The sequence below is a fragment of the Callorhinchus milii genome, unplaced genomic scaffold, assembly GCF_018977255.1.
Source record: "Callorhinchus milii isolate IMCB2004 unplaced genomic scaffold, IMCB_Cmil_1.0 Scaffold2, whole genome shotgun sequence".
Classification (NCBI taxonomy): Eukaryota; Metazoa; Chordata; class Chondrichthyes; order Chimaeriformes; family Callorhinchidae; genus Callorhinchus; species Callorhinchus milii.
In genome coordinates this window covers 13,632,420-13,644,694 of record NW_024704743.1, presented here as the reverse complement: position 1 = coordinate 13,644,694, position 12,275 = coordinate 13,632,420, and positions in this window count along the sequence as shown.

Below are 12,275 nucleotides of genomic sequence, written 5' to 3'. Positions count from 1 at the left end.
AAGAAAGTAGGGTGGGTATTCTGGAACAATAAAATCCAGCCAAATTAAAGGATTTCTTAATTTGAACCACTCTTGTGAAGTTTTCATATAGGACTAGAACCCACAACCTTTTGGTCCTTACATTTATCTATATTAAATTTAATTTATCATTTATTAGCTGAAGTGCAACATTTTGCATGATTCAATCAGTTGAGCAAACACAAGAGACCAGATTGTTGCAGCCTCAAATCCCTTTGGGCTCACGTAGCCTTAACTGGTTGATGAAGAGAGAACTTCTTCTTGAGGTTGGATTGGCTCTGAGGAAGCCTGCGTAGCTAAGCTATGATGTATCACAGCTTCCGACCATGTAAACTACACATTATATCATGCATGCAAATGACCTTTGTTCTATATTGAAAACAAATCTATAGTGTTTAAACTTGACAAATTATAGCACGTTACTGGAAAAATGGAAAGCCTTGGTCATTTAAAGTGCAAGCTTTCACCTGATTGTTCTTGTTTCGACTACATGTCCAAAGGCTATATTTTCATGGCAGCAGAATAGAAGAACTTTGTTCTGGTGTCCATTTAGAAGAGTTTCAAAGGTTTTATTTAATCATGGAACTATTTTAGTTTCATCTAGGCTCATACTGACTGTCCTTTGGAAAGCAAGAAGCGCTTCACAGGATATATCGTAAAGTGGAGTGACTTTAATAATCCTTGCATGATATAGCCAGCTGGCACATCAGCAAGACTTGGCGAGGCAAACCAGTCACTAGGACAAGGATGTGCCAGTATCAAATATATATAGATGTGCTATATCAAATATAAGGATTATCACGTCTTCAAGACTTCAAAAGCGCTTCACAGAATAATCTATAAAGTGAATTCACTGTTTATTTTGTGGGTGAAACACGTCAGCCAATAGTGCACAACAGTATCCCACAAATCGTCATGGATTGAGTAACTAAATTATTATTTTTGAATTTTGTTTTTGAAGGGATTATTTCCCATGGAAAAGCGATCCACCAATCGACTAACAACTGGGTTCCTATTTACTGCATGGCAAACAGGAGTGTAGTAAGGAAACTTGCCTAACATTTCGCCCTGCTCAGGACTCAAACCCAGGTCCTTTTGCTTGCGAGGCAAGTGTTCTAACCTGTAGTCAATAACATGGAATCTAAATGGGGGTACGTCACAACCAATTCATACTGATACCAAACCTAGTATGTATTCAACATGTGTGTGGTGCTGTAATGATCTAAAATGGTCCGCTTCCTGGAATTTTGTACAGAATCATGTTTTTTCTCAGTATTTAGAAAAGAAGGTGGTTCTCAAGCTTATCTGAAAACCACAAGAGCAATTTGCACAGTGTAGCAGTTAATATTTGGGTTAAGACACCAGTCTGACATGCACAGAAATCTTTTGCTAACAAGTCTCTACTTTTCTTTGGTCAGCCTGGTGTCTGACATGTGGAAACTCATCACCATGCTTTTAACAGTATCAAAACAGACAGTTTCATGTAAGCTACCTAATCATGAAAATATTTCTGTGTGGAAAGGAATGTGCACAATCTCCCTGGAGACATGGAGGGTTAACAAGAGTTGAGTGGGTAGAGTCTCTTGTCCTTGTGATTAGTTTGCCCCTCTTAAGTCTTGCCAATGTGCCAGGCTGGCTGATCGCTTACTATAGTTGCTGGTTTTACATCATAGTTGTATTATAATTGAGTGAACTGAAGTAGTCTACCACAACCATGGGCACAATATGTATGAGTTTTTCTTTTCATAGCTTTCCTTTAGAGAGAGGAAGGAAAAAATATTTGGGCCTTCAACAATATTTAATCTTTTTCTTGTAAAATAAGAAAAACTTTCTCTTCTCTCCCCTCCTTGTAATCATACACTGAAGGTTATTTTGGTAGCACTATTTTACCTACATGCTTGATGATATGATTTTAAAACAAAGTCTTTAAAAATCACACAGGGACTACATGTAAAAAAAGACCTGCATGCAATCCATAATTACTTTCAGATCATTGGTGACTCAGTGTTGACTGACACCAGATCTGGTTTGGTATTCAAAATTACAGACGAGAAGGATTAAGTTTTAATTCCTGTTCTGTACTGAGTTATCTGATGTTGGCTGGGTGGTGATGGAGTTTCTATACTGGGTCCCAGCATCAATGATCTAGGAGAGTTCATACTGCAAGCTCCTTTGATCAAAAGTGGGCATACTTGTGCTGATGTCAACAGGTATGATATTCCACACTCAAGCAGATTGCAAGCATGTGCTCTCTAAATACATTAAGGATGACTAGTCAAGTGAGATACTGCAGGGCTGCTTGCAATGATAGATCCTATCAATGTGTTTTAAACATGATGTGTCATAGGTGTCTGGCTCATTTAGTATCATTCTTGCCTCTGAGTCTAAAGGTTGTCGGTTCAAACCCCATGTTGAGGTTTTGAATTCACAAGTCTAGGCTGACACTTTAATGCATTGCTGGGGTTGTGCTGCGTTGTTGGAGGTGCCATCCTTGAATCAGGTGTTAAACTGTGCCTGCTGCTTGTTTAGGTGGATATTAGAGATTCCATGGCACTGTTAGAAAACAGAGTTTCTCCCAGTGTCCTGGTCATCAATTCCCCCATAATAAAATTGATTACTCACTTCATGGCTGAATGTGTGCAATTTGGCTGACATGCCCACCTGCAAAATACGCAGTGACTACTCTTTACAATATATCCTGTGAAGTGCTTTGAGATACCTTCCTGGCGTAAAAGGTACTATATCAAATACAAGAATTGTTATTATTTATTATAATACCTCTGTTTACCTAGCAGTAAGTAGGAACCTGGTCGGTAGTCAATTGGCAGATCGCTTTTCTGGGGATAATAAGCCTTCAACAAATTAATAAATTGGTCACTCCATCCACGCCTGTTTGTGGGACACTGCTGTGCGCAATTGGCGGCCTTGTTTCGCCGACAACTATAAATCAGTTCACTTTACTGTATACTCTGTGAAGCGCTTTTTGACGACTAGAAGACGTGAAAAACACTATATCAAATGGAAGGTTTTTTTTATGTAACAAACTTCCAGCATAAGTCGTTGCCTTCAGGTGAGCAGGAGGTGGGAGACTTTTCAGCATGTTCTCAACATTTATCAGCCCTTAATGAAATTTCAGTTTGCTGTGTTTGCCCGATGCATCATTTAATCGGTTCTGGTTACAGGGATTTCATATTGACTGACAAATACAAGGTTAATTATTTTAAAAATACAATTTGGATCTGGTGTAAGTGTACGAGCTGAATGACACTTTGACGAAACTAAGAATGCAGAACATTCAGTTAGAGTGATCAGTCAATACCAATACAAATTATTGCATTCTTGACATTGATTCAAAGATGTTCTAATCCAAAACAATTGCTGCCTGATCTGCTGCAGTTAAAGTGTGTAACCTTGGCTGCATATGGTGAAAAACAAAGACTACCTTGAAGCTTTTTTTTACAGCTGGCTACAAGTGAAGACATTTAAAAATATGGTATTATTTAATGCTCTGTACTTGAAAGCATTGGTTGGTAAGGTGTATTTCTCTCTTATGACCTATGCAATGAAAGGATAGCTCTCCTTATTTAAAAAAGGACATACTTGCCCTAGAGGGTATGCAGCGTAGATTCACTCGGTTAGTTCCTGGAATGGGGCGAACTGACCTATGAAGATAGGCTGAAAAAACTAGGGCTATATTCTCTAGAGTACAGAAGAATTAGGGGGGATCTTATTGAAACATATAAGATTCTTAAAGGGCTGGATAAAGTAGACACTGGTAGGAGAATCTATAACCAGGGGTCACAGTCTTAAGATTAAGGGTCAGCCTTTTAGAACAGAGTTGAGGAAACATTTCTTCACTCAAGAGGGTAGTGAATTTATGGAATTCACTACCCCAGAAGGCTGTAGATGCTCAATCCTTAAACATTTTCAAGGCTGAGACTGATAGATTTTTTAAAAAACAAAGGGTTTAGGGATATGAGGATAGGGCAGGTAATCAGAGTTAGGTGAGAAGATCAGCCATGATCTTATCGAATGGCGGGACAGGCTCGAGGGGCCGAATGGCCTACTCCTGCTCCTGATTCTTATGTTCTTATGTAGATGAAGTTTATTGCGGAGAAATACGAAGTGATGCATTTTGGGAGGAAAAATAGCACCAATCAACTCCCCGCAATTTTCTGCAAAACCTGCCAAAAAATTCGCTGCAATTTTTGGCAAATATTTTCGCACCTTTTTTATTGGCACAGTTCATCACTCACTATGACAAAATAGTGAGAGGCAGCAATCAACAAAGCAAACAGAATGCTGGGCTATATGTCTAAATCAGTTGAGTTTAGATCCCCAGATCACTATTCTCAGACTATACAGTGCTCTGATCAGACCACACTTTGAATAATGCATACAGTCAGTGGGAAGTAATAAGGGCAAGGTGGGGAGAACACTGTACTCCTGGCTGCTATCAGTGTATGTATATACACAGTGCCTCCCTAGGCTGTATCCTGCCTCAGCAAATTCCTTCCACTCATGTGAATCTCTGCCAAAAAGAACTGTGAGAAAGTTTTAAATTCTATACAGACAGTCAGATGAAGATAATTACATTGTATTGCATTGATGGCCACACAGGCACACAGGTCGCAGGCACCACACAGCACAATTAGCTTTACCATAAAAGGCAGGCGGGCCTGTCCTGGCCACCCTTAGATAAAATTGATCATTTACTTGATGGATGTTTGTGGGATATTGCTGTACATAAATTCACTCCTGCGCTTGCCTACAAAAAAAGCACAGGCACTACACTTTACAATAAATCTAGTGAAGTGCTTAAAGACATTTCATATGGTGTTGGATGCCCCCAAGTGCGGAATCATGGTTCTGCATGTCTCAACAGAAGGCATCAAGGGTATTGAATGATTGGAAGGGTATCAATTGGCAGACATGGGAATACCTTAAAGGTCCCGCAGCACTATTCTAAAGCAGAAGAGAGTTTTTCTCTCTCGGTGTCCTGCCCAACAATCCCCAAAATAAAATTGGTTACTCACTCCATGGCTGCTTGTGGGATATGCTGTGCGCAAACTAGCTACCATATTTCACCCACAAAATACACAGTCACTGCACTTTACAGTGTGTCCAGTGAAGCACATTGACGACATGATGAGGCACAATATCGAATGCAAGGATTATGATTATTATAAGGCCCCTCACATGAGTACTTGGATAAGTAAGCCTGGTACACGGTATGAGATTTGGATCTCAAGAACATCAAGGGATTGTCATTTTGCAAGCTCTCCTGTAAAGATCCTCCCACTACACTGAAGACAGATGTCCATCAGATAGGTTATGAGGAAACTTTGAGACTAGCAATAGCTACTGGAAGGCATTATCTGGAGTTCAAATTCGTGAACACACACTCTTACTTCCAGCACTTGGAATCCACCTTGATTGGCTTGCAGAGAGGTAAGCTGCTGCTGCTCAAGTTCTGCACCTCCAACTGGTAGAACCATCACTCAATGGAAAGACTTGTGTGTCCGGCTTGTGTGTCCGAGCTGTGGGCAGGAAGATACAATACAAAATTACATTTGTATAGCGTCTTTCATGTGTTGCCCACCAGGAAGCTCGCAGGGGATTCCTGATACCCACCATCCACCTAGTGAAGGCACAAATTCGCACTTGTTGAATGTCAACTACAATAAAATTGCATTTGTAAAGGGCCTTTCACGTCGGGAGGACATCCCAAGACTCTGAACAGTCAGGGATTAGGACCTGAGCATGGTGGGGGGTCAGTGGGTGGCGGGGTTGGGGGATCAGGGAGGGTGGCCAAAGGCATGGTTGAAGAGGAGGGTCTTGAGGCATGCCTTCAAGGAAGCAAGGGAGGAAGTGCACATGTGGAAGTTGATCCCATATCTGTGGATGAAATCACCAAGAGCGAGCATGTAGAGGTTGAAGAGGAGAGTTCCGAGGACAGAGCCCTGAGGAACATGGCACGAGATGGTGCGGGGCCAAGAAGGGAAGCCATTTGTGGAGACAAAGTGGATCCGGTGTGAGAGATAGGATCTAAACCATTCAAGGACAGAATCTTGAAGGTTGAGGTGAGAGGAGAGGTGGTGGAGGAGGATAGAGTGGTCCACATTGTCAAAGGCAGCAGCGAGGATGAGGAAATAAAGGGAAGAGAAGCAGGGTTTCGTTGGAGCTGAACTGGCTCCAAGCTGTCATGTTTGGCAACGGAATGTCAGAATCGTGCCCGCCCATTATGGCGGTCTCGGTAATCCAGTTCCTGAACCAGGCAAGTTCACAGTACTCCAGAGCACTGCACATCCATTATTATTATTATTATCCACTTGGCTTATGGGCTAGACCATTCTTCCCACTCAGCTCCCGTTAAGATTGCAAGCCAAAGCCCTAAACGGTTGGGTGGTCTCAGCTGGACAAACAGCAGGAAAGCTTGCCAAACAAGCTTTGCATTTTTAGCTGGTTAGACTCCAACAGTACCCCAGTGTACACTCTGGGGTCCCCAAGGCTTGGAACTCTGAGGTTGATTTGGATATTCTTAAGCCTCTGTATCCTCTCAATCACTGCAATATCCTTTTTATATTGCAGTGTCTGGAACTGCACACAGTATTCCAAGTGTGGTAGCACCAGTGATTTATAAAGTGGCAGGATTACTCCACTATATCAGCTCAATATTGCCTTTTTAATACAGCCTGGCATCTGGTTTGCCTTATTCACTGCTACTAAGCACTATTGGGACACTTCAATTTATTATCAATCAGGATCCCCAGGTCCTTTTGATTTTCTGTACAGATTATTTTCTTATCATTTAAGTAATAGTTCCTTCCTGGATTTTTTTGTCCTCTTGTGAAGCACTATAATATCTCTACATTAAATTTCATCTGCCATCAAGCTGCCCAATTCCCAAGAATATTCAAGTTCTCCTGTAACCTATCCTGTTCGTCTTTGATAAAAACTAAACACAAAAATATAATACCATCTTCATTAGCTTTGTGTCATCTGCAAATTTAGCCACTGCTTGTGACTGCTAACTCCAGGTCATTTATGAAGATGTTAAATAAAAGAGGTCCAAAAACAGACCCCTGTGGAACTCCACTGGTAACGTTTTCCCAGCCTCATTACATTCCCTGTACCACCACCCTCTGGCTTCTATCAGTCAACCAATTACGTATCAATTGCAAGATACTTACTCTGATTCCGCTTTCTTTATTTTCACTACCAGCCTTTCATGAGGAATTGTATCAAAGGCCATTACTGAAATACAAATTTACAACATCCACTGCCTTACACTTATTAAGCTCCTTTGTTACAATCAAAGAAAACCAGAAAATTAGTTCGGCAGGATCTCTCCTTCATAAACCCATATCGACTATCTTTTATCATTTTATTACTGTTCAGATGCTCCATGGCCTTATTTTTAATAAGAGTCTCCATAACTTTACCCACAATAGATGTCACTCATTGGTCTATAGTTTCCTGGGTCATTTGTGCTACCTTTTTTTAAAAAACGGAGTAACATCAGCCTTTCTCCAGTCCCAGGTTCCTCTCCAGTATCCAGTGATTTCTGAAAGATTTGTGCCAGAGTTCCTGCAATTTCCTCCCTTAGTTCCTTAAGAATCCTCAGATGCAATTAATCCAGCCCTTACGATTTGTTTATCTTAAATTTGTACAGTTGTTCGGCAAACGATAGTATCACAGCTTGCTTCTGCAAAACCACTGAGTTCTCTTTCCAGAACCAATAAATTTCCCAACTCTTTACTAAAAACTGAGGCAAAAAACTTATTTCTGCAACATGATTTGTCAAATACTCATCCAATTCCACCTTCAATAGCCCTATTCCATCCCTCGTTTTTCTTTTTCTCTTAATGTAACTGAAAAATGTTTTATTGTTATCCTTCACATCTCTTGCCATGTGTAGTTCAAAATTTTTCTTTGCCATTTTGACATCTTTCTTACAATCCAGTATCTAGTTCAAATACTCCCTAAACATATTATCTATTCTGCCTACACCTCTACTCCTTTTGTTCAGGTGGAATCCATCTGGTCTGCATAGGTGCCCCCTATTCCAAAAGGTGCCCCACTGTCTGAGGAACGTGTAACCTGATTCCCTACACCAATGCCTTAGCCACGCATTGCTCTATCTTATTACCCTCCATCTCTCCTCACTAGCACGTGGCACGGGGAGTAATTCCCCCCAAAAATACACTTGAGATCTTTCCCTTAAGCCCTGAATTTGGCACGTAGGACTTTTGGTCTACTTCTATCTGTGTTATTTCTTCCTGCGTGGATGACCACGATTGGTGCCTCACCTGCTCCCTCAAACATTTTGTCAACCTGGGACATCAAATCCTCAACTCGTGCACCCTGGAGGCAACTTAACATTCGATCTTCTGGGTCCGGTTTGCACAGAATTCTGTCTATAAACCAAATAGTTGAATCCCCTAACAACGCAACTTGTCCCATTTTCTTTTTCTTTTCCCCTCCTACTTTGACAGGCTGCTGAATGGTCTCGGCGGATGGCACATTCTTGCCTGTCTCAGACAGCCCTTGGGTTTCCATATTGTCTCTCTCCAGAGAAGAGAAACTGATTGAGAGCACCAGGGAAGCTGACCACGACTTACAGAGCCTTTTTTAACAGAGATTCACAGAGACCCACCCATCTCTTCTGAGTAACGGGGATCCCTCTCCTACTCTACCCCCAAGCATGGTCTTCTCCAATACTTAATTTATTAAATTTATAAAATTTATAAAATTCTCATCCTCCGTAATATTTTGATGCCAGTCGTTCAATAAGACTGACCACTTCAGCCTTGGGTTTATTGACCAGTTTGCAGTGGTTGTAAATGAATTCCTCCATAACCTGGGCCCGGGAGGCAAACATCCCACAACTTCTGCAATATTCAGTATTCCATTTTCAACGAAGTTTAACTTCAAACAGAGCTGCTTGTGGTTTCCCAACTGCTTATTAATAATTCCTATTGAGTCCTATTTCTATTTTTCTGCTTATTTTTATATCAGCACCTCCTCCCCCTCTACACCAAATTCCCAATCTCACCAAATTCCTTTACTAGATATTTCGATCGGTCCCCATCTCACTCGGGTCACCACCAAACTGCCAACTGACTTGTTATTGTCATTGCTGAGCTAAGCGCTCTGGGACGCTGCCCTGTGTGAAGGGTGCAATATAACTGCAGGTTCTTGTAACTTTAAATTTTCAAATCCAGTTAGTAAATAACAAGCAATTCCCACTCTCACCAAATTCCTTCACTAAATATTTCACTCTGTCCCCACCTCATTTCGTTCACAGCTCACTCCTTTGGGCTATATCGGCTCACAGTGACTGTTACTCTTACAGTGATTGTTACTCTGAGAGTGACTGTTACTCTCACAATCAGTCAGTGATTATGACTCTCACAGTGACTAATACTCTCAGTGATTGTTATCCTCACAGTGACTGGGACTTTAAGAGTGATTGTTACCCGCAGTGATTATGACTCTCACAGTGACTAACTCTCACAGTGATTGTTACTCTCAGTCAGTCAGTGATTATGACTCTCACAGTGACTGGTGCTCTCTCATTGTTGTTACCCTCACAGTCAGTCAGTCAGTCAGTCAGTCAGTGATTATAACTTTCACAGTGACTGTTACTCTCTTCAGTCTGTCAGTAATTATGATTCTCACAGTGACTGTTACTCTCATACTCAGTCAGTGATTATGACTCTCACGGTGACTGTTACTCTGACAGTGATTGTTACTCTCAGAGTCAGTCAGTGATTAAGACTCTCACAGGAACTGTTACTCTCACAGTGATTGTTAATCTGACAGTGATTGTTACTCTATTAGTCAGACAGTGATTATGCCTCTCACTCACTGTTACATTCACAGTGACTGTTACTCTGACAGTGCTTGTTGCTCTCACAGTCAGTCAGTGATTATGACTCTCACAGTGACTGCTAATCTCTCAGTGATAGTTACTCTCACAGTCAGTCAGTGATTATGACTCTCACAGTGATTGTTACTCTCTTAGTGATTGCTACTCTCATAGCCATTCAGTGATTATGACTCTCACAGTGACTGTTACTCTCTTCAGTCTGTCAGTGATTATGATTCTCACAGTGACTGTTGCTCTCACTGTGATTGTTAATCTCACAGTCAGTCAGTGATTATGACTCTCACAGTGATTGTTACTCTCACAGTGACAGTGACTCTCATTGTCCATCAGTGAAAATGATTCTCACAGTGACTGTTGCTCTCACTGTGATTGTTAATCTCACAGTCAGTCAGTGATTATGACTCTCACAGTGATTGTTACTCTCATGGTGACTGTTACTCTGGGAGTGATTGTTACTCTGACAGTGACTGTTACTCTGACAGTGACTGTTACTGTCTCAGTGATTGTTGCTGTCACAGTGAGTCAGTGATTATGACTCTCATAGTGACTGTTAATCTTGACAGTGATTGCTACTCTCACAGTCAGTGATTATGACACTCACAGTGACTGTTACTCTGACAGTGATTGTTACTCTCACAGTCAGTCAGTGATTATGACTCTCACAGTGACTGCTACTCTCACAGTGACTGTTACTCTCACAGTGATTGTTACTCTGACAGTGATTGTTACTCTCACAGTCAGACAGTGATTATGCCTCTCACTCACTGTTACTCTCACACTGATTGTTACTCTGATAGTGATTGTTACTCCCATAGTCGGTCAGTGATTATGACTCTCACCGTGACTGCTACTCTCTCAATGATAGTTACTCTCACAGTCAGTCAGTGATTATGACTCCCACAGTGACTGTTACACTCACAGTGACTGTTACTCTGTCAGTGATTGTTACTCTCACTGTCAGTCGGTGATTATGACTCTCACAGTGACAGTTACTCTGACAGTGACTGTTACTGTCTCAGTGATTGTTGCTCTCACAGTGAGTCAGTGATTATGACTATCATAGTGACTGTTAATCTTGACAGTGATTGCTACTCTCACAGTCAGTGATTATGACATTCATTCACTGTTACACTCACAGTGACTGTTACTCTCACAGTGATTGTTACTCTGACAGTGATTGTTACTCTCTCAGTGATTGTTACTCTCACAGTCAGTCAGTGATTATGACTCTCACAGTGACTAATACTCTGACAGTGATTCTTACTCTCACAGTCAGTCAGTGATTATGACTCTCACGGTGACTGTTACTCTGACAGTGATTGTTACTCTCGGAGTCAGTCAGTGATTAAGACTCTGACTGTGATTGTTACTCTCACAGTGATTGTTACTCTGACAGTGATTGTTACTCTCACAGTCAGACAGTGATTATGCCTCTCACTCACTGTTACTCTCACACTGATTGTTACTCTGACTGTGATTGTTACTCTCACAGTCAGTCAATGATTATGACTCTCATAGTGACTGTTAATCTTGACAGTGATTGCTACTCTCACAGTCAGTGATTATGAAACTCACAGTGATTGTTACTCTCTCAGTGATTGTTACTCTCACAGTCAGTCAGTGATTATGACTCTCACGGTGACTGTTACTCTCACAGTGATTGTTACTCTGACAGTGATTGTTACTCTCATAGTCAGACAGTGATTATGCCTCTCACTCACTGTAACACTCACAGTGACTTTTACTCTGACAGTGATTGTTACTCTCACAGTCAATCAGTGATTATGACTCTCACAACGACTGTTACTCTCACAGTGATTGTTACTCTCACAGTCAGTCAGTGATTATGACTCTCACAGTGACTGCTACTCTCACAGTGACTGTTACTCTCACACTGATTGTTACTCTGACTGTGATTGTTACTCTCACAGTCAGTCAATGATTATGACTCTCACAGTGACTGTTACTCTGACAGTGATTGTTACTCTGATAGTCAGACAATGATTGTGACTCCCACAGTGACTGTTACTGTCTCAGTGATTGTTGCTGTCACAGTGAGTCAGTGATTATGACTCTCATAGTGACTGTTAATCTTGATAGTGATTGCTACTCTCACAGTCAGTGATTATGACACTCACAGTGATTGTTACTCTCTCAGTGATTGTTACTGTCACAGTCAGTGATTATGATTCTCACAGTTACTGCTACTCTCACAGTGATTGTTACTCTGACAGTGATTGTTACTCTCACAGTCAGTCAGTGATTATGACTCTCACAGTGACTGTTACTCTGACAGTGATTGTTACTCTCGTAATCAGTCAGTCAGTGATTATGACTGTCGCGGTGACTGTTACTCTCACAG